The sequence below is a fragment of the Camarhynchus parvulus genome, chromosome 6, assembly GCF_901933205.1.
Source record: "Camarhynchus parvulus chromosome 6, STF_HiC, whole genome shotgun sequence".
Classification (NCBI taxonomy): domain Eukaryota; kingdom Metazoa; phylum Chordata; class Aves; order Passeriformes; family Thraupidae; genus Camarhynchus; species Camarhynchus parvulus.
In genome coordinates this window covers 21654129-21675430 of record NC_044576.1, presented here as the reverse complement: position 1 = coordinate 21675430, position 21302 = coordinate 21654129, and the positions used below count along the sequence as shown (strand labels likewise).

Below are 21302 nucleotides of genomic sequence, written 5' to 3'. Positions count from 1 at the left end.
GCTGACCACTGTTCTGCTGGCTGTTCTGAAGCAAGTATGGTTCCATCCACGGTAGCTCAAAGTGACTGGGGCTCCCTGGGCACTGCAGTCCCTGGCTCTGACAAGCAGAGCTGACTGGCACAGCTCCGGGAAAACCTTCCGTACTTAAATGCTCTCTGCTATAATTACAGGTCCCTGCTGATTAACCGGTAATTACACTTAGTGGCTCCAGGAGGCATTCCCATGGAGCGTGACCTGCACTTCAGAGGGCACAAATAATCGGGTCATTATTTACTTCATCACTGCAGGGTACTGTCTGTGTAATCACCTGCTCTGTAATGCCAGGGCATGCCAAGCCAGCAAGGGCTCTGTGTTGCAGGGCTGACAGCAGGTCAGATCCCCTATCATGCCTGGGCTGGCTTTTAAAGACCATGAAGACCACAAATCTCACTGCAAGCAGGGTCTGGGTAAACTGACTCAGCTGTGGGAAGACCTGATTGTTTTATTTATTCTCCATGGCTCCCAAACAGCCATTCCCTCTCCCACCTTAATAGTCAGCAGCTCCTCCAAACTTGGCTGGCAATTGCATTGCCTGTTCCCATCCTGGGGTGCAAGCACAGCCCTGCTCCAGCCACCCCTGGGGCAGGAGGTCAAGTTCCCATCTCCTTCCTGGCAGAGGTAAACTGAGGCACAACATAGCATTTTCCCTATGCAAGTCCATGGATGAGTGAGAAGGAGGACCAGGGTATCCCACACAGATTAAATGTCCCCAGAATTACACAGGCCACACAGACAGCCCCACCCCAGCCCCAAGAGGTGGTTTAGGTGTCCAGAGATGTCAGCACTTCACACATAGTGCTCACCAGCTCTGCTTCAACATAACAAAGCCTTTTTGCTGTTGATACCCCACAGCTGGACCGGGTCAGGATGGAGGCACAGCATCCACGTTCCTCCCCATGCCCTCATTTCCTCAAAAAAGTGGGCTCAACAAATGGGCACAAGCTGCTTGCAAAACACCAGGAGGTCTCCAAATTGGGGCTCCACCCCAGCTGAAAGTTCACTAACACAATGAGAAAATGTTCCCAGAGGGAAGCACCAGCATTACTTGCATAGCTGCACGAGGAAAAGGAAAACAAAAGGACAGTGGGCTTGCCTAGCCCTCCAGTGGGATGCCTGACCACCAAGGAGATGCTATACAGTCCAGTGCGATGCACCAGCCCCTGTCCTCCGCACAGCTTGTGCATCACTCTGGGTCATTCCTGGGAAACCAAACTCGGCTGGCAAAGCATCACTGCCGGGGCAGTGGAGGGGAGATGCTGCCCCAGGAAGTGCCCAGGCTTCTGGAGAAGGACAAGCCCAGCTCCTCTGCGAGCAGCAGGCGCAGTTTCGCAGCAACCCACGTGGCGGCACTGCCAGGCTGCCCTGCTGTTCGTGCTGCCTGCGCCGCCTGCCCCGACTGCGCCGGCTGTTCCCAGACTCCGCCCGACCCGCCCAGGGGGATCAGGGTCCCCTCACCCTCTCCAAAGGGAAAGGACCCGACACCTGCAGCAGCCTCCAATTGCCCAGCACTCCTTCAAATACAAACATCTCCTCATACTATGCTGGGGATGTGATGAGTCTGGGGATCCCCAGGAATTGCACTGACTTTTCAGAAAAAGACAGCATTGCACCAATTCCTCTTTTCTCTTTTAGCTCCCACAAGGAATCCCTTAGAAAACTCTTAGGAAAAGATACCAATTTTTTTACATAGGCAGACAGTGATAGGGGGAACAGTTTTAAACTCAAAGAGCAGAGTTTTAAATTAGATGTAAGGAAGAAATTTTTTACTGTGAGGATAGCAAGCCACTGGAACAGGTTGTCCAAAGAACTTGTGGACACCTCATCCCTGGAAGTGTTGAAGGCTAGGCTGGATGGGGCACTGAGCAACCTTATTCAGTGGGTGCCATCCCTGCCCATGGCCAAGGGTTTGAACTAGATGATCTTCAAGTTCTCTTCCAACCCAAACCATACTATGATTCTATGAACCCTCCAGGTGCAGTTCATCACTCTTTCTAGCAAAGCACTCAGTGCATCACGTTCCTTCTTGGCAGCTGCCTGTCCTCCAGCATTAAACCCTCACAGAGGTGAGGACCACGCTTCAGTGCTCTGCACCCCTCTCCCAGGGGTGCAGGCCCTATCTGTGACTTGTCTGGCTCCCCCATGGAAAGCTCGCTCCCATTTCTCTGCTTGGAGCACATGGGAGTCCCAGTGCGCCCAGGGAGCAAACCCAAGCGTCTGTCTCCAAGCTGCTCATTTGCAGCTTGCGAGGGAAATGCTGCTAGAAGGTTGCAACTGACTTTGCGAGGCTTCTCCCCTTCACAGCTTTTTGTGACAGTCCCCGATGAAGTGCTGCCGTGGGGGGTACCGAAGCCAAGAGGGACAGACGCTGGATGGGAGGGTTTCAGCAAGGCCCCAGCACCGGGCATAAACTACATTGCACAATGACACAGCTGACGACACCAAGACAAACACATGCTTTGCCTGTGGAATCCTCGGCCCCGGCCCCCGGCGTTGGAACAAGGCACGGCCCCTTCCCTCCTGGTGTTTCATAGCTCCCAGCTATGTTTGCTTTACACTTTGGCGCAGAAGAAACAGCAGATGGCACGGCTTCTCCTCACTCTGCCGTGCCACTCGCAGCACCCACGGTGGCTGCATCCGTGCCACCTCATGCCCTGCTGAATACAAAAGTGTCACTGCCATGGCACGTGGAGTGCCAGCTTGCAGCCGTGACCATGGGCACTGGCAGGTCTGACAGCCCTGCTGGGGACCAGCTGATGGATGGGCAAAGGCAGAGGAGGGGGGAGTTGTCACTGCCTCTTCTGGTTTCACTTTCAGGTATTGTCCTCAAGCTCCAAGTTTAAGAGTTCCTGGCTGTTGAATCCAGGCATTTACCAAACAGCCAGCCCATTCACAGTGCTTGTCCTTGCACACCACAAGGTACAGAGAGCTCTGGTAGTCCCAGGGGGGCAAAGGGAAAGTATAACAGGGGGTGAGGAGGTGATGGAGGACATCTCTGTCACTACACTCATCTCCCACATGGATTTCTGACCCAGCAAATGCCTGTACAACAGCAGCAGCCAGCTCCAACCCACAGCTGTGTGACGGCGAGAAGGCAGGTACCCACTTTTCTTCCAAGTCCTCCAAAAGCCCCATGGCCAGACTATATCCACACAACTCCTCCCTGGTCGGGCAGTGAGAGGGATGGCGGTGGTCAGGGATCGCGATTTCAGGAGCTTCTCTGCTCGCATCCTACACCCGGCTGCCCTGCCCCATTGTTGTGTGACGGCTGTCGGATACTCGCGGTATCCCTAGCGAGGCAGGAGGTGTCCCGGCGCTGCCTCTCCTGGCAGCCAGAGCCCCATCGCACCGCGGCGGTTCCCGGGGAGCCTCGGCGAGGAGCCAGGCGCGGCCGCGGCCCCGCGGGGCTGGCAGGGCCTCGGCGGCGGGAGCCAACCCCCCAGCGCGACGCCCTGCCCGGCGCTTAGCGGGGCGCCCGAGCAAAACTGTTCGACATGGCTTCCCAGTGGGGAGCCCACTCAGGCAAACAAACCCGGCAGCCTTAATCTCCCCGGCAAGAGCCCGCCGGGCCGCGGGGCGGGCGAGAGGGAGGGGGCCGCAGCGGGGCTGCGCCGGCCGGGCAAGGAGGCCGGAGCTATTACCACGCTCTCATTCTTTTGGCTAATCCTGACTTCACACTTTAACCTGATTGAGCCTTGTTTGGCGAGCCGGCTCCTTGCGCGCCGTGTGCGGGGATTAGGGCCGGACGCAGCGGGGCGGTAATTGCTTCCCAGCGGCGCTGGCCCCGCGTCCGCCGAGCCCCCCGCTGCCAAGAGCGCCGGGGCGGCCTGGCAGCCTCGGGCAAGGCGCGGCCCTCGCCAGGCGGCCCGGCTTGGCAGCGCCGCTGGGCTGGCTCCGCTGCTGCTGCACAGGTCCAGCCTGCCGGTGGCAGCAGCCACGCGGGCACCTTGTCCGGGCCAAGGCTGCAGCCCGTGTCATGTCCCAGGCACAACGGCGAGGGCTGCGGGCCACACTGTGCCAGGGGAGTGACTTTCCACCCTGGCATTGCCAGCATGCCCGGGACCAGAGCCGACTCCATGCAGGTGAAGTGCAGGGGGCTGCTCCTCTCTTTATCTTGTTTCCTCCCCAGCATCCATGTTGGAAACTCATTATGAGGGCTTCAGCCTCTGCCAGCCCACAGCTCCCACAATGAAAACGCACGACACTGCATGCCCCTGGCTCACACGCCAGGCACTGCTGCAGCAGCGCCGCTCCACCAGTGCTGACACCAATCACTGCAGGCACCAGCTCAGCCGCAGCAACCATCCACCAAGCCCCGAGCAGACAAGGCAACCAAAGCCACCAGCCCTGCAGAGCATCGCGTTTCATGCTGGAGCAAGTGCTCCCTGGATCCCAGCCTCACCTCAGTGGTGCCATGCCTGAGGCAGCTGTGCCAGAGCACAAACAGCATTTCCCCAGCAAGGACTTTGGCACCAGCAGCTATTAAGTAACCCGGTGTGTCTCAGCTCACCCTGCACATGCTGTCTGTCCCCGCACAGCCTGTCCAGGGCAGAGGGATGAGCAGAGACAGGGCTGACAGCTGTTCACACCACCACCTTCACTGCCTGACAGGTGACAAGGGGTGAGCTGAAGGGACAGTAAGACTCCTGCATTACAAAAAATCAATAGACTAATCAGCACTTGCATTAGTAGGAACGGCCCAGAGTCTCCCAGGGGTTCTGCGCTCCCTGTTGCCACTCCAGGGCAGGAGCTGATGCACCCACTGTTTGTGTCAGCATCAGCACCTGCAGCCCTGTGCTGGGGGAAGTGTCACCTACATGTCCCAATCCTACATGTGGCTACACAATCCACTTGAACTGATTCACACAAGTCCCCAGTGCTTCAAAGACCCAGTGCCCAAGGAGGGGTGTCCCTCAGGGAGCTGCTTGCTGGAGATGGGGAGCAGCCACCCCTCCTCTGCATTAGCAGGATGCCAGGGCAACAAGGCAGAATTTCGTCCGCTGTGTCACCTGCCCCAGTCCCCAGTGCCAGTCTGAGCAGGAGCCCACAGCCCTGTCTCAGGTTCAGGCTCCTGTGGCGTGCCCCCAGCATTGTCACACTGATTTTTAATGGGCTCCACTGGCCCAGCTGCTGGCACCACTCCATCCTGGCCAAGGGAGATAGACAGACCTCCCACTGCCCCCAGCCCATCTCACTGTGCTCTCCCCAAGGTCACAGCCTGTGTGCTACCTGCCACTGCCTGTTGCTGCCTGCCACCCACTGCAACCCCAGCCCTGGGGCTGAGGGCGTTTGCACAGGACAAGGTGGGATGGAAGATGCTGATGCATGATTACAAACAGGCCAAAGTGTAGTGTGGTGGGCTCAGCATGAGCCCCTGCCACTCAGGAGAAACATGGTGGGGTTTCTGGAAAAGGCACTTTGGCAGGGGGCAGAAGGGGAAATGGGAGGAATGGGACAGGGCACAAAGCAGCATGGTGTGGGGGAAAGGAACATTATTTACTGCTTTTCACAATGCTAGAACAAGGGACAACTGACACAATCACAAAGGCAAGCTTAAAATCACAGCTAAGAGTGAATCCTCCAAATTAGAAGTCCATGCATCTCTCAGCCATAGCCAGCTCAAAAGGAAAATTAATAGAAGCCAAGTGCAGAGATGCACCTGCCAAGCCTTGCTGTGGCAAGAACACCTGCAGGTAGATGCTCAGGAGCTGACTCCTGCTGCCAGGAGACCAGCTGGGCACATCTCCGGTAGCACCACCCTGCCCAATGCAGGCTGCGTGGACAATGGCTCCACCATTGCTCTGCTGGCAGGGACTACCACCCACCAGGAGTCACTTCTGTCACTGTTTTAGTGGCAGGCAGAGATGCAGAGCCCCTCTGCTCCCCAGGGCAGTATGGGGGACATCAGCCTGGGGTCAAGGCAATGCTGGAATGCCCAACCAGGGCAGGGTACCAGGATCCCGGCTCCGATCTCTGCCTGTCACTCCTGTCACTGCCCCTCCTGGAAGAGGGGGACAGTGAGCTGGAAGTGGGGGAGGGAGGCGCTCCTACAGGGGTTCAAGGGGGAACAGCTGGTTGCTGTGAGCAGCATCCCAGGCTGGGCGGGGTGGCACAGCCCTCCCCGCTGGCAGCCGGAGTGGAGCGGCTCATCAGGCAGGCCCAGCCGCCAACAATTGCGTGCTGAGTAAATCGATGGGATATAATTGGACTATTAAGATCTCATTATCCTCCTAGCTCTGGTTGCCACAGCCCGCAGCGAGCTGGGGGAGACTGCAACCTGCAGCCACAGAAACTGCCTCCTGACACACACAGCCTTGATGGGCACTGGGAAAGGGTGCATGGAGCAGGGACAGCACAGACAGAGGGAACAAGGATGCTGGCAGCAACCAAATCCAGCACAGGAGACATCTCTGTGGCACAGTAAAGGACTGTGCAGAGGCAAGGAGGTGTCCCTACAGGGATCCTAGAGATTAAGACAACCAGCCATCCTTCTAATCACCACACCAGCACTGACCTCTCCTGCCCTGTGTTCTCATCGCTCCTCAGTGAGATGGGCAGTTTGGCCTCTATATGCCCTTACATGCATATCTCTACCCCATTCCTGCTGGAAAGCAGGGCTCATGTCCCCACCTGCAAGATACAGGGTCCCCATGCTCTGAATCACCCAGGCTGCCCTGGGCGTCCCTTTCCCTGTGCAAGGGCTGTGTACCCACATCATCACCTGCTCCACCCATGGTGGCTGATACAATTCCAGGCCATGGGACAGTCCTCCCAAAGGGACCATTCTCAGCATCTCTTGGCACCAGGTCATATCCACTGTGGTTCAAGTGAAAATAAATAATCACTTCCCTTAGGAGAGCTGACCCTAATCCCACCTGAGGCTTCTTGTAATACTTCTTTTCTTCTTATTTTCTCAGCACCAGTGAAAACAATGCATCAGAGCTCCTCCTTGCCAAGCCTTATATATAAGGACAAAACAATCCTTTGCTGCAGCAAGGCAAAACACAACTTGACACCACGATGTGCTGAGTGTCTCAGACCTTAGTGACACAAGCCCTATCAAAAACTTCTGCCTGTCCACTGTGTCCACACAGTAGAGTGTAAAAGTGAACAGAGCAAGGAGCAATGCTTCAAGCATACTACCCTGCCTTCCCCAGGCTTCCCAAAGTGCCGTGCTGATCCCAGGCTCTGGCCCTGCTTCTTTCCCTCCCAGGAGATGCAGATGCTTCCAAAAACATTAAAGCTGGAGAGGTTTGTTGCTTGGACAGACGAGCCGAGCATATGTAAAAGCCAACATATGCTCATGGCAACAGTTAGTGAGAGGAGTCCCAGCCCCAGCATGGTGGTGTTGATTTAACAAAACATTTCAGGGCATGCAAATCTCAGTGGCTTCAAAGGGACACTGCTGACCCATCACACGACCCGCTGATACCAGCAATTGACTCTGGCTGGTATCACCCACGGGTGCCACCACGGTGTCAGGGTGTGCTGAGGGGACACCCTGGGGATGCTGAGGCATGTGGGTCCATGCACTAAGGGTAACACCAGCAGCCCCTTGTTTGGGCATTGGGGAAGTTGGGGACAGTGCAATGTCCCCAGCGAGTGGGAGGGCACTTGCAGGAGCCAGGCTTTGCTGAGCAGCTCTGCCAGGGCAGCGCCTGGGCAGTGGCTCCGGTCCAGCCCCAGCGAGGATCGGCTCCTGCGTGGGCTGAGCTGCAGTGCCAGAGCTGCGGACTCGGCCTCTGTGGGAAGGGGGATGCTATGGGAACAAGGGGAGCCGGCCAAGGAAAAGAGGGAGGGTGGGAGGGAGGGGGAATAAAGCATCTGCTGCGCACCCTGGAGCCTCTTCAGAGATTGAAACAAGTTAAAAGCAGCAGCTTTAATGGAAACACAAGTGAAATAACAAGCTGCAAACCCTGCGTGCCTGTCACCGCCCCCTCCCCACAGTGTCCCTTTGTTCCTGAAACCTCGTTATCGGCAGGAAGGGGAGCTAACACGAGGCTAAGGCATCGCCATCAGCTCCCCCGCGTCCCGAAGTGCCTTGAGAGAGCCACAGCTCCTTCTGTGTCCAGTGCCCTGTGGTCTGGCAGAGCCCGGGGTGAGCAGGGGAGTCTCCTGCAACCCACCTGTGGGAGCAGCCAGCCTGTCATTTCCTGAAAAGGACCTGCTCCGTGGCTGACACACCTACCCCGGTTCTCACTATCTGCTGGGTAAAGGTTCATTGTCCCCAGCAAGTGTCTGGCTGGACACCGAGTGTTAAAACTGCACCTGCCTGTCTCACAGCCCCTGTGTCCCACTGCCACTGGGAACCAAGGCACCCAGCCACTGGCCCCATTGCTGCACAGCCTCCTGCTTTTCTGCATCCCTGCTTCTCATCACTTCCAAGTCCCCTTAGCCCTGATGTTCAGCAAATCTTTTCTCATACCTCTTTTCATGTTTTTGCTTCCGTCTTACCCTCTAGTAGTGGGAAATCCCTTCATGAACCTTCCACCAAAGCATGTTCTTCCAGCTGCAACACTGCCCTTCAGCCTGTGCACCTGCCTGCTTCACATCTGCATACCTCAGCTCATTTCAAGCATGTTCCCCACACGCTGCAAATGAAAGGCACAGAGACGTCCCTTTCCCTGGGGCTGCACACCAGGCCCCCCAACCCTGCAGAGGGAAACTGCTGCCCAGAGCGTAGCACCTCAGCACTCACAGACCCACATGTTCCAGGATGTCCAGCAAATCAGAGGAGCTCAGCAACTCCAGAGCCTGGGACAGAGCGAGCTGAGGGTGGTGCAGGGATTTGCTAGACCATGTGTGGTTCTACCTCCAGCAGACAGCAATGTGCCACGGCAAGACCCTCCCTGTAGCTCTGTGACAGTTAGGACAAGGTCAATCCCCCCTCACCCCATCACAACCCCATGCATGGCTGTGCCATGCCCTGAGAAGTGCCAGGCTCCAGCCCTGCCTGCCATGCAGCCTTACATCCTGCAGCATGCAGCGTGTGCTCCCTGCCTGGCAGCTCACACCCGAGAAGATACCCCAAACTCCATGCTGCAACACTCATCCAAGGTGTAAATGAAAAAGCAAATAGCTCTTCTGGCGAGCCAGCCCTGAGCCCTGTGGGGAGTTGGCTGCAGCTCTGGTTAGCAGGCTCATCCCCTGGGTTTGCAGCACTGCAAAGCCCAGAGCTAATTGACTCCCAGGCTCTGAGGCTTTTAATTGCTAATAAGTGTGAAGCCAGCCCTGCCAGCCTCCTGGATTCCTCCGAGGTGTGAATGAGGCTGAGCCAAGCTGAGAATTGCATCCCGGCTGTCCCAGATCTGTCCCAGATCTTGGTGAGCCAAGAAGCGATGCTGTGGATTTGTGATGCTGCTCCTCAGCTTTACAGGTCCTGGGACAGCAACTGGCTTTAAGAAGAGCTAAAGCAAACTCCCTGTGGCCTGGAGGATATTCTGAAACTGAGGCTGAACCTTGCAAGACAGCTGGAGAACTTGGTGAGATGCCCTGACATGACTAAGCATCCTTCACACTTCTCGTGTTTGGCCCTAGCACTCAGACAGGTAAAACTCTTCTATCTCATGGCCTGGGGCTTCCTGAGAGCTCTTGGGAGAGGCTGGCAGTGGGAGGAGAAGTGGGAGATGCATTGCAGGATGAAAGGCAGCCAGGAAGGAGCCAGTGGGACATCTCAAATCGTGCCCAACAGCTGGTAAAAGAGATGTGATTTTACACAGGGCTAGGAGGAAACAGCCAGGATAGGAGAAGGAAAGGCAGATGGAAAACAGCAGAGGGAATGTGGAGCTGCAAGAGCACCCAAGCATGGGAATCAAGCACAGGGATACACAGGGAAAACCCAACAGGAAGATAAAGAGACTCCATCTCGTGTGAACCACATCAAAGCCAAGATAAGAACTTGGGGGCTGGCCCAAGCTGGGGCTGCCCTTGCCCCAGTAACAATTGCTCTTGAGAGTGGCTTTGGGAGAGCAGCACCCAGTCATGGCCATGCCACAGGGGACTGGGAGCTGCATCCCAGCCCACAAGGCTTCCCTCCACAGAGCTGCTCTTTGAAGAGCCCCTAGCACAAAACCACACCACAGGTCTGGGGAAGCCTCTGCCTGCAGGTAGTGAGTACAGCTGCAGCTCCCACCCATGGACCTGCCTGTGCTGTGGAGCAACAGCCCCTCCTTGTTTTGGAGAGGCAGAAATGAGTTGCTGGAGCCACATGTGGGTGCTCCTCCCTTTCCCTGACCCATGCATGTGTGGAGCCTTGGAGAAGTATCAAGCCCAACAGCAGCACCCAACCACAAGGCACAGACTGAAAAGTCCTGGCCCTGAGTCTGTGGGCAGCTAGGGGTGTCACACAGATCTTTAATTTCTGTATTAAAGTTCAAGTGATGGAGCAGCCCCACAGCCCTTTTCAAAACTGCCCTGAGGTTAATTATCTTTGGGGTTAACAATGCACCTCCTGTCTTTGTTCCAAGTGCATCTGACTCACAGTGGGGAAAGCAGCTCTGTGAACCCAAGAGCCCATGGCTGACTCTGCCCTGTGGATGTGCCTTAATAGCTGGGGACTGTGTTACCTGCGTGTCCACACCTCCTGCCACAGCCTGATTGAGCTCAAGAGCAGCCAGGATTGCAGAGAGGAGCTCCACAGAGGGGAGTGAGGATGTTGCCTGTGAAGAGGGGATGGGACCCTTCACCCTGGATGGCTTGGGGGGATTGCTCCTCATAGCTCCAGGGGAGGCGCTGGCCAGCGCTGGAGCTGCCAGGGCTGCAGCCAGCCTCCAGCATGGCTGCTCAGGTGGCCTGGCACTGCTGGCACAGCTGCAGCTTGTGCTCTAGGACCTGGGGAGAGGAGCTGCTGAGGCTGATTACCCCTGCCAGAGCAGGCCTGGCAGGTTTATTTTTAACACTTCTGATTGAAGCTGGTTTCCTGCTGACATTTACACTCCTTCATCATTATCGGCTCCCCGGCTCCCAACAGCCAGGATAAAAAGGAGAATGAAATCTCCCGAACAGTGGTGTCCTGGCTGCAAACCCCACAGAGGGGGAAAGACCCAGACCAGTGCAGCTGGGCAGATACCAGCCCCCTTGGAGGGAGGTGGGTGCCTATCTCTCAGTGGGGACATTACAGACTGGGATCCCGCCACCAGATGCAGCAGGAGCCATCTCAGGGCAGCCTGTGCAGGAATGTGAGTCATCATCACTGGCATGAGTGTCACATGGCAGCATGGCTGGGCTGCAGATGCAGCTTTGGGTGCTGGTGTCCCCAGAGACAGGCGCGCTCCTGGAAGTGCCCCAGTGGCTGGCTCCAGGTGCAGCAGGAGCCATGGCTGCTGTCTGGGGCCAGCAGAAGGGTGAGGTGCCAATCCTGTTTGCATGCCCATGCCATGAGCTCCCAGCAGTGGATAAAGGGATTCACGAAGACACACAGGGCCCCAGTGTGGTCCTCTGTGATGGAAGAGTCAAGCAGGGGCTGTGCAGCACAGCCTGACCTTATCCTCCTTCCTATGCTGCTGTGGGAAGGCCAGCAATGCAATGCAGAGCCAGTAGTGGGGCTCCCAGCATGGCCAGAGCACTCAGATCTGAAAACCTCATTTTTCCCCCCTATGAAACACTCAAATTCCAACACGTGCTGTCTAAAAATACACTCTAGTCTGCCCAGAACTCTGCCTGCTCTTATATCTCTTGGATGATTCATATTTTGTCAGATTCCAGATCAGTTTTGAGACCAGAAATACCAGGTTTGAGAGACAAGCATGTCACAGGCCCTGCAAGAGGAGGCTGGAGATGTGACCCAGGTGGGAGATGTCCTTCTGCAGCAGGGACTGTGGGCTGGGTGCTCCTGACATGTAGAATGGCTCTCATGGAGGGGGGAAGCCCTGCAGCAGCCCTGGATGGGTACAAGCTGCTCCAAGGCCAGACAACCAGCACAACCCAGCTCCGTCCCAGAACAGACACAAAATGGGGTGCATTCATACATGGGAGCTTGCCTCCAGCTTTTATTTAATTGACTTAATGGATATTAAATCATCAATAACTAATTACACAGCCCCATTCCTGCCTCATATGCTGAAATCTGCCTCCTAATTAAATATTATAGGCATTAAAAAGAATTTCTGACAACATATTACATATGTAAAATACTGCAAATTAGCCAGCTCCCACACTGAAATCCTGCTCAGGAACAATGCAGGGACCTGATTGGACAGAAATCCAGGACATCATTTCAAGTAAATTGAGAAAAGGGCCCATCTTCTGGCAAAGGATTTTTTTTTTCTGAGGGTTGGAGATTGCTGAAGGACAAAGGAGCCTAGAATCACCTCTGCCAGTCTTGCTGCCCCATGAGCCATGTGAGCCCCCCAGCAAAGGCGATTAGGATGTCAGAGGGCTCCTGGTTAGTTAGGCAAACATTAATGCAAATTGTCAGTGAGCCTGGAGATGAGATCCCAGGCACAGTGGCTTGAAGGGGAGCAGGCACTTCCTCATATTATCAGCCCATCCACTCTCTGAGGGGGGGAGCAGGAGACAGGAGCTGCTCTGTGCCATAAGAAAGGAGCTCCAGGAGCCAATTTCCATCCGACCACAGCACATTTGATGTCTTGTGAAGTCGAGTTTACATGTGCTGTCTCGCCTCTGCCTCGCACAAGGAAGGGGCTGGATCCTTCCCCTGCACACACAGCCACAGCTCTGGCTGAGCACGTGAGCATCCTGCAGCACCCTGGGATCCAGCACGGGATGAGCCATTCCCACTGCACCCTTCTAGCCAAAATGCAGCTGGAGGAAAAAAGGGCTTGGGTTTGGCCTCCTCCTCATGAGTAAGGGCCAAAATGCTGCTGTCTTGTTTTGCCCTCTGCACAGAAAACTTCTACCCCTCAGTCTTCAACTCTGGCTTGGTGTGAGCCCAACTCAGTGCTGAGCTGGGGCCATGACGACCACAGGAGGGGGCACAGGAGGGCTGCAGCATCCCCCACCTTAACCTGCAGGCAAGAGCCCAGCCCAACACAGTGTCTGTGTGCTCTGGTGTTTGTGTGTGCTCTGTGCCAGGCTTTTCCCCTAAAAGCAGAGCAGAGAGCAGGCGGTTTGGGGGGGGAAAGGCCGGGAGCTAGGGCAGGGAACACCACCTGGTAATTGCCTGCAAACTTAACTTGCAAGTGGAAGCTGCAGTGCCAGGCTTTGAACAGAGCTGTTTCATGTGCCTGGTGTTCCTGCTGCTCCCTGTGCATCCCATCAGACATGGGAGAGGGGATGAGGACAGAGTGTGTTTGAAATTCACACTTCAAAGTTGCTATCCGAGTGCACTGGCTTGTATTTGCTGCACAGCTGGAGACAAGTCAGGGAGGGGAAGGGTGAGCAGGGAGACAAGGGCTCACGTTCCCAGACCCTTTAATGCTGGGATCAATCACCTGCTCAGGGATGCTCTGCTGCAGTGAGATGAGAGCTGTAGTCATCCCCTTCCTTGCTACAGCTCCCATGCTGCAGCGTGTACCAGGGTAATGCTGCCTGACGCTGGAGCACCCTCGGGCTGGGGGCTCTCCACACGCTCTGCTGCACTGCCTGCTGTGTCCATACCCTGCAGCATGCACCTCAATCCATGGCCCACTGCACCACGTCCACACTCCCTCCAGCATGCAGACACACTGCACACACACATGCTCTCTTAATCACTCCTTCATTCTCGCTTTAGAGCTTTGCTGTTTTCTGCCTGCTCCTGTGTCAGCACACCTGGAAAAGCGGCACCATGGGGAGCAGCAGAGGGGAGACACGGCCCCTGCAGGAGTCCAGCCCATTTTCTGAGGCTGGCGGAAAGACCATTCAGTGCTCCTCTCCCAGCAATGCTTCGTTATGCACACAACCTAAAGAGCACTCTGGGGAGGTGAGGCAGAGAGGAAGCCCCTGGTTCACCACCACCAGGCCCAGGGACACAGATGTGCAGCCCCACATTGGCCCAGATCTGCACGCTAATGCCTGGACTCTCCTGCTTGTGCTCTCCCTGCAAAACACAGCAGCAGCATGGAGGGTCTAAGTATATCAAAGCTGGGCTTTGAACCATTTTAATCAGACTGCCCACGCCACCATGACAAGATCCCCCTGAGCCATCTGCACCTTCCCACATGGCATCCCAGAGGCTTGCAAAGCAGAGCTGGAGCGCAGAGTTGCCCCAGCTGGCAGACACAGGGGCTCTCTGGGACACAGCTAAGGGGATGGACACTCTGCATTCACCTTCCAACCAAACGACAGCCCTAAACCTGACCCCTTTTCAGGACTGCCACCTGCTTTCCAGGGACTCAGCAGCATCATCCCTGATTTTCCAGGGACAGATTAGGGCACAGGGACAGCATATCGGTGGCCATAAAGCCACAGGCCAAGGACCACTCTCTGTCCTTCAGTCCCTGGAGACCTCCGGAGCCCCTCAGCCTGGCCAGCTGAAAGGCTCTCCCAGCTGCTCCTTGGAGCCACCGCGTCTGCAGGGCCGGGCAGCGCCTGCCGCTTCCCGCGTTGGGGCGAGCAGCGGGGCCGGCCCGCTCAGCCCCAGGAGCCGCAGGCAGCTGCCGGAGCGGCCGGCCCTGCCTCACGGGGGGCGCAGGCGGCCAGGCCCGGGCAGGGCGGGCAGCTGCCCACCTCCCCCGGGGAAGGCGGCGGGCGGCCGGGAGGGGACAGGCGCCAGCCAGACCATGCCGAGAGCAGTCACCAGGCAGGACGGCAGCCCGGCGCGGGCCACACGCTGCTGAGGGCCGGCCTGGTCAGCTGGTGGATGGGCCCAGCAGGAACAGGGTCCCACCTCCCGCTCTGCCCCTCGAGAAGAGGGTTTGAAGCAGCGCCTACCCTGCCAGGCTGCAGCCTCTCCCTCTCATTATTTTTTCACCGCAAGAACTATCTTACACCTTATCAATAATTCACAGGTACAAACGATAACGTTCGCTGTCATGGTCCGGGAGCCACATGTTCCCGGCGAGGGGGAAGGGGCCGGTTGCAATCGCTATTGTTAATGCCTGCGGAGCTGGGGGGAGGCGGGGAGGATAAATATTTAACACTCTGTCTCCGAGCAAATGTCCATGACCGAGGGCTGAACATGGGTTTTACACAGAGCTGCTCCTGCCCTTGAGAGGGTCATTAGCATGTTAAAAGCCGTCAGAGCGGGGCTGATGGAAGGGCTCTGCCGGAGGGACCCCCAGCGCTCTGCCGGGGGCTGGCGGGGATGCAAGGTGCTTTTTGCTGCTGCAGGAACGTGGCCATCTCCATCCTGGCCAAATTTCCCCTTTTCTGAGCACACAGGCTGTGCTCTCGGCCGCTGTGAGGAGCATCCCACCTCTGTCCGCTGCCACATCGAGAGGCACGAGGGATGAGGCACCTGGGGTAGCCCGGGGCTGGTGGGTGGCCAGCGCAGTTCATTGTGCAGAGGAATTACAAAGGGGACACAAAGAGCCACACACCACATTTTGTGTGCGCTTCCTCTCCCGGGCCGCCCGGGCCTTTCTTTTGCCATGTTGAGGGTGAGCTTTCTGTGTAAATCCCCAGGCACGGTGAGGGGAGAATAGGTGTCTTTGTGAAAGAGGCTGGAAAATAAAGGGAAGAAAAAGAAGCAAAAGCACAAAACCCAGGCCCTGCAGTAGCAGGCGGCAAGGACAGGAGCACAAAGATTCCCAGAGGACGTAAAGACAGTCCTACAACCAGGGGATCAGGGGTTGGCAGGCTGCAAGTGCCCTGCTCACGGGGGCACCAACAGCTCCCCACAGCATTCCTCCACTCTATAAGTGTCCCCAAATATACAATGTAACTTCCCCAGAGCTATGTCCTCATCTACAGCCCAGTTCCACATTCTTATTGTTCCAGGCACAATTTTGGGCACTGACAGACAGGAAAACCCCATACTGGGATAATCCAGGAGCATTCTGTTTTGGCCTTGCTTTCACAGTCACTGCTAGCATCTCTCTGCAAATGGATGGGAACAGGAGCAGAACAGGTCCTGTCTGGCTCTGTGGAGGTGGGGGCACAGGAGGAACAGTTGTGATAGACAAGGGAGGAGTGTAGGGAAGAGAGAACAACTTCAACCACCACTGCCATTTGCCCTGTGAGCTCCAAGCCAAAGCCCCCAGAAGTTCAGCCAGCCCTTCACCAGGCAAGGTATTCTAGAGCTTATAAAATTCAAGCAAGGCTGTCTTTCCCTTTTACAGTGCTAATAAAATATATTTCTGCCTAAGATGCTCAGACAGGACTGCAGTACAGAGGTCAGAAGGCCACGGCTGAGCATCCTCTGGGAGAGCGTGGGAAGAGTGGCGCCAGTGGATCTCCCCAGCCTGGCTGAGAGCAGCAGGGCCAGCCTGGAACCCCCTCCAGCAGCCCCCAGCTGTGGCAGCCCCATCCCTACCCACAGACATGCCTGTTCAGACATCAACTCACATCATCCCACATAGAGAAGAGCCTCTGCAGCCAGCTTTGCTCTGCCAGCCTCACAGAGCAGGGATGCTTGGGGGCTTTGAGAGCAATTAAGGACCTGGCCAGCCTGTGTTGGAAGCACTGGACTTATGTCCCCAGTACCCAGAGAGGGAGAGCGGATGGGGCGTCATCCATCACCCAGAAGGGGACACTTTATCACTGGGACACCTCTGAGCACTCAGCCCAGACCCAGAGCCCTCCGAGGGATTTCTGCTCCAACTGACACTTCCAGTTTTCACCATTGGGAAAAGAAGTACAGTCTCCTTTGCAATTTCAAAGGACATTCAATTCACCTCTTCCCAGCTGAGTGTTCAATGGTTAATTGCTCTCTGTCGTGATAAAGACAAATTTAATTCTAGTCTGAATTTGTCTGGTTTCAGCCCGCAGCTATTGAATGATTTTATGTTTTTTCCCTTTTCTTTTTCTTTTTTTTAATTAATGGCGTCCCTATAACCAGGCCTTTCTCCATGCAGGTATGCAGAGATGGAGATAAATTTCTCTCCTAGCCTCCTCTTGCATACACTAAATTGACTGAGCTTTTAAATTCTTTTCACTGGAAGGCAGATTTTGCAGACCTCCAATTATCCTGCACTTCCTCTCTGAGCACTTTCTAATTTCCCAACATCTCTCTAAACTGTGGGCCCTGAAGCATAAACTGTGCTCAGCAGAGGCCTCCCTCCTGCCCCCCAAACTGGCAACTCCCCAGTACCCAGAGCTACTCCGTGCATCCATCACTGCCCAAGCTGGAAGCCCACATCCCAGAGCAGGCTTACACGACGGCTGCTAAGTCCTTTTCAGTGTAACCACATCCCCAGACACTGCTCCCCGTCTCGTAGCTGTGACCTACATTTTTTTTTCCCCAGCTGCATGACCTTGCATGAGGCTGTTTCCCAGTGCAGGTGTTTCAGGGAGAGCATCCCTGCTAGAGCGGCATCCCACCCGCAGCACCAGCCCTGCTCCTTCCACTGCTGCCTCACATGTCCTCCAGACTGAGTTCTGTCACTCTGCAGGTGGTTTCTTCCCAAGCTGCATCACCCACGCCACTCAGTTCACCCTCAGCTGGTGCAAGGCAGGAAGAGGAGGCAACAAGAGACCAGGATATTGGGAGCTGATTGGCAAAAGTCAGTAGCACCACCAAAGACTCCAAGACCACCGCAGCTTTGCAGAGATGGTGAGAATTAGTTCACCACATTAGTTCACCACCATCAGACCCCCACTGCACCCTGACAGAGAGGTGACCACTGCAATTCCCCCAGGGATTTCTACCAGTGAAGAATGTTGTCAGAAATGCTCCACAGACTTTTGCAGAATATTAATATTTTCATGGCAATATCCTCCAGGCAAGAGCAAAAATGACTTGCAGAAGTCTCGGTATATCATGTCAGCACAGTCGCTACTTATCAACCCAATTTGTCAGCTCATCAAAAAAAATGATATCAGGTTTGTTTGACGAGAGCAATTTTCCATGTGGATTGGCATTAATTATCCTTTAATTCCTCCCTGATTGCCACCCGTACTGTTACTGTAGCGGGGATCGGTGTCAAGCTGGAGGCAGAGCAGCGGCTGCCACCCGGGGGAGGCATGGCAGGGATGCTCCATCCTCACTCACTGTGCTCCAGGGTTAACGACCTCACACTCACTCTGGAGGTGACAAAGTGACTGATGCATAGAAAGTGTCACATCCCTCCCCACAGAGCCCAGGTCCTGGGCAGGGGCGTTGCTAAGAGATGCGACCAGGATGAAGAGACTCAAGGAGGATGGGGGATAGGAATATCCTGTCCTAAGGAGCAGGCTCAAGGCCACAACGGGGAATTCGAGCTACCTGGGTGAAGAGCCATGTTTGTGCAACCACCCCTGCCAGAGATGGGGACCTGCCTGCAACACGAGTCCCTTTCCTCAGGCAGGAGGCAGCCTTAGCCACAGGCACAGGCTGGAGCAGGCACAGGCTGGAGCAGCCCCAGGAGAAGCCAATATTTGCTTTCTCTCTGTTAACCCTCAGACTGAGGAATGCAGGGTCACCACCTGTGGCTCCCTGGGGAGGCAGCTGTGTGTGGAGGGATGCAGGGATGTCCCTTTTTGGCTGTGCTGTTTATTTTCTCAATATTTGTGGAAGGAAACAAGAGCCGGGTGGGGGAACGTGAGGCCAAGGATGAGCTGGGAGGGCTGGCCAGCAGAGTGTTGGTCGAGGGTCAGCAGGTGATGGAGGTCAGCCAGCACTTCCCAACTACCCTGTGTGTCCCTGTGACACCTCCCTTCTGGATGGGGAGTGGGGCTGTGGGTCTCCCTCCTGAGCCTTGCCTCATTCCCTGGCTCAGTCATCTGCTTGGATGCAGCTGGGCACACCAGAGCAAACCACTGCCTTCACAAAAAAATATTTTAGGGTGAGTGGGCTCATTCCCACCAGGACCAGGGCTTTGCCAGCTTTCAATAGCAAAAGGTTCTGTGTGATATTCACTTCCATTAAACCTGCCCACTTCTGTAGCCCTGCTCCCCCCTAAAAAGTTAAAATCTCCCACGAAATGATGTGCTGACCTACAGCACAGGTGATATTCCCAGCAGATGACTGTCTCACAGCTTATATCCTCCTCCTGCTCTCAGCCATTAATAAAACTCAAAAGCAATGACCTTGAGGTTCCTGCCAGTGACATCAAACCCCAGCAGCCCTTCACTTCCACACTCTTCATCTCATTTGGGACTGACATGCTTCCAATCAAGGCTCTGCCACCAGACAGGCTGCAAACACACAGCCCTGGCACCATGTCGCAGCTCTGGGGAAGAAATCTGGCCATTGGTGGAAGGCACAGCCCTTGGAAAGACGGGCAGGGCTGTCACCATGTCTCTAACCCCTACAGATCTGGGAAATGCAGCTGGCAGGGCCACACAGGCAATTTAGTTCCTGTCTCTGTGACTCAGTTTTCCATCTGTAAATACGAAAAAAAATATGCTGACATCTGCAGTGGTGGGAATGTCGAACTGAGTGAGCGCTCACCCCAAGCTCCTCTAGAGCCCAGGGGGAGGGCAACAAAGACTAAATATTATCATTCCTCATTGCAACCAAGACTGCAGAGCAGAAACTGATGCACCAGTGGTGCTGCCCCAGTGGGCTGTATTTGCAGTGTCAGCTAATGATTGAGCTGAGGCACCTCTGAAAGCTGGAATCACACACAGTGGTTGTCCCCAGCCCCATATCGCCAGAGCCTTGCTGCAGGAAATAGAGCCTGCTGCACCCTATGATCCAGGGCAGCCAGGGAAGGAGCTTCCTGTGGTGCATCTGCCTGCTCACCCCAGCAGGGCTGGGCAGTCACACTGGAATAGCAATGATTATAGTGGTGGACGTGAAGTATACTCGAGTATCAATGTCTATTCCTAGTGCGAATATGTGGTGGGCTGAGACAATAAAGCCTAGGAACCCGATAGATAGCATGGCTCATACTATTCCCATGTAGCCGAATGGTTCTTTTTTACCTGCATAGTATGTGCACCCCAGTGCCACTGGCCCATGCTCGGAGCAGCCTCCCTGCCGCAGGAGAACCAGGCAGCTGCCTGCTGTAGCATCCCAGCTCCCAGCCCCGAGCTCCTTACCAGCGGCCCCTGGCTGGGGTTGGGGTTGCGGGGGTGTTTCCCAGTCCAGGATGCCCATCTGGAACCCATTAGGCACCTTTAATCCCCCTCATCCATTCTGGTGCTGTCTGAGCTCCCCCCCACCAACACACACAAACGCTGCCATTCAAGCAGTTAATTTAAACAAATTCTGCCCAGCCGCCACATCGAGAAGCGATGAAAAAGCCAAACGAAGCAGCTCAAAGCCAAGGGGAGAATGGGAAAAAAAAAAACAAAAAGAGAAAGAAAGAAAACCAAAAGAAAACCACTCAGCACGGCAGGGCTGATACCCAGAAAGACCAGCTGCATCCTCCCATCCAGCCAGCCCCAGTCCTCCCCTCTCACAGGCAATCAGATACCATGCGGGCTGTGTAATTGGATGGCAAAGGATAGAGAGAGACATCTTAAAGCTTGGGTCTAATCTCATTAGCACCCGGCTGCGGGGATGCTGTGAAATCGTAGGATGCAGGAATGAGCAACATGCTGAGCCCATGGGGAGGAGAACAAGCGAGCTGGAGCAGGACGACAACACCGGGAGGTGGAAATGCCTCTGGTCAGACAGCGAGAGCTGGAAACACCGCCGAGTCCTGGGAATGCAGCCAGCCCCCTTGCTTGCTCCTCACTTCCTTGCTCCTGTTTACCCCACAAGCACAGATCCCCACTCCTGTTACGTGGTCCCAACTTTATCCCTATGATTGGTAATTAGTGGAGTATCCCTGGGGTTGAATACCTACCCCCATCCCACACCCATTTTGCATTTCCACTCTTCTTGCCTCGGACCAGCACACTGCTGCATTTTTTGCTGGATATGTGCTGGTCCATGGCAAGAAGAATCACCAGATCATAGGCAAATATCCCAAAAGGGTGCCATGGTGAGGTCAATTTCAACACTCCTCTCCAGGCCCCTGTTGCCACTGCAAGTCTCTGTCATATGGGAAAAAGCATCCTAGATGGGGTGAAGTGGAGGGGATGAAGCACCCACCCACCTATGGGCCTTCTAGGTGGACAATATCCCTTTGAGTGTCATACCAGGGATGGGAAGGTATGGGGAGACACAGGGTCAGAATTCCCAGGTCCGTTTCCCAGTTCTGCCATGGGAGGGGTCTAGGGGTGGAGAACTTCCCAGCTCCGGGATGGGAGACACTTTTTGAGAGCTATTCCTGTGCTTTCCACATTTAGTACTCTGTCCATGCAACCTAGCTAACACTTCTCCCTCCTTTCTCCTTAGAATCCCAAAATTACCA

The 21302-nt window shown here is 55.4% G+C and overlaps 1 protein-coding gene across 1 annotated transcript in view; it reads right to left on the bottom strand.

The window, feature by feature from the left end:
- Window positions 1-21302, bottom strand: part of SLIT1 (slit guidance ligand 1) — a 59918-nt gene that overhangs the window by 16589 nt on the left and 22027 nt on the right. The gene's annotated exons all lie outside the window — the stretch shown is intronic.